Source organism: Triticum dicoccoides, chromosome 3B (assembly GCF_002162155.2).
Source record: "Triticum dicoccoides isolate Atlit2015 ecotype Zavitan chromosome 3B, WEW_v2.0, whole genome shotgun sequence".
Taxonomy (NCBI): domain Eukaryota; kingdom Viridiplantae; phylum Streptophyta; class Magnoliopsida; order Poales; family Poaceae; genus Triticum; species Triticum dicoccoides.
This window is the reverse complement of record NC_041385.1, coordinates 662,296,789-662,298,770: the sequence shown is the minus strand read 5'-3', so window position 1 is coordinate 662,298,770 and position 1,982 is coordinate 662,296,789.

Below are 1,982 nucleotides of genomic sequence, written 5' to 3'. Positions count from 1 at the left end.
TCACCCTTGTGTTTGCTGTAGACACCCGAGAGTCATCAAAACATGTCGCATTAGTGTTTATAGCAAAACACACATGAGCTTGCAGCGTGTCAAATTAATATATGCAACATCAGAAAACCTGCAAATCACCAAGCTTCATATTGGAGTATCGATCTCACCGCCCAGTGCTCATTAGCGACAAATACCGCCTTGCCAGATCCCTGTCGTAACCTCTTCTCCTATGTTTCCATCTTCCCCTGAGTTCACTGACATCGGAGGGCTTCCTTTTTTTGTTATAGCTTGAGGAGATGGTGAGTGGTATCCCCAACCCACCAGGGTTCAAATCCTGGTGCTCGCATTATTCCTGGATTTATTTCAGGATTTCCGGCGATGCGCTTTCAGTGGAAGGAGACGTTCCCGTCGACGACGAGACGCCTATGGTGACTTCGTAAATCTCAAGATGATATGCCGGCTCAGTCTTTCGAAGGTGCTCATAGGGGTAGGGTGTGCGTATGTGCGTTCATAGGGATGAGTGTATGCGCATGTATATGAGTGCTTGTGTCTGCACTGATGCTCAAAAAAGATGTGAGAAGTGGGGTAAATGATAGGAGCAATAGGGAAGACACATTGAACGAGGAGCAACTTATGAGGAGCAGTGTGAGTGTGTGACAATGGATGCGATATTGAGAAGATGGTTCAACTTTATCCATGGCTACTTCCTGGCCAGAGCACATGCGAGAGTATCAGGTGCTCATGTAGCACCTAAGATCAGGTACTCCAGAGCGAGCTCGGACGATCCAATGGTCATATAAGGAGCCCCTAGACCTATGTGCAATTAAGGGACTCTTGAAGGGTTTTGGAAAATTTGCCTTAGCGCTTGAGGTGACCGTTAGATTTTTTTTTTTGAAACGAGGCAAAAGATTTGTCATTTTCATTGATTAAGAAGAAGAGAATTGCCCGGTTAATTGACGGAAAACCGGGCTAACACCGATACAACTCAACCCACATGACATGGGCACCATCGGCCAACCTGGCCACCGACATGGGACAAACCACGACGGCACATGCCACCGGATGACCACACGCACAAGCAACCGACAGCTCCGACTTTGACAACGAGCCTCACAAAGGAAATATGTTGGACTTGCGGCGACCGTGCACACCGCAAACGACCACCGGGCGCCTGTCATCGTCACCACCTGGACCCGCTCCACCGCAGCTCCGACTTCAAAGCAACCAAGCGACCCACGGAGAGAACCTCGGACACGCCGGGAAGAACCGACTACCGAAGTCCACGCCGCGGCCCGAGCTCCACTCGACGCCATCATCGTTGCCAAACAGAAACCAGCGCCCCGCCTCAGCAAACCACGCGGCGAAGATGCCGCCATCCACGGCGAAGATGCCGCAATCCACCAGTCTCCCAGTCGTAGCCGGCTCCAAGACGATGCCCCCAAGGAGGAGAAAGATGCGAAGACGCCTCCATCGCCCGATCCAGCGGATCTGAGGTTTCCCTCTGAAGCCAAAGCCGTGGGGAGGAGGAGCACAGCTCCACGGCGACGCTTCCAAGAAAGATCACGGCACCCGCGGGCGCCGCCGTCGCCGGCTCCGGTGAAGACCGGAGCAAAGATTTCTCCCGGAGATGCGCCGACCACCTACCACCACCGACCGCCGCCCACTAATCACCACCTGCTGAGGCCGACCTCGGTCTGACCGCGGGATCCCACGATCCACCGCGACTAGAGACGCGTCACCCCCCGGCCGAAGCTGCCGTCCACCATCGCAGCACCACCGTGGCCACCACCACCGCAGCAACCCACGCCTCATCGCATCGCGCAGCATCCAGATCGAAGCACGAGCTCGCACCAGATCCAATAGGAGCCGCACGAGCGACAACAGAGCAGACGAGCTCCCTCCGCAGCACACCACGCACTCCAGAGCAACACATCCACCACACCCAGACACCGGTTGCCGCGCCCGACGCGCGTCAGCCGTCGCCGTGCCCA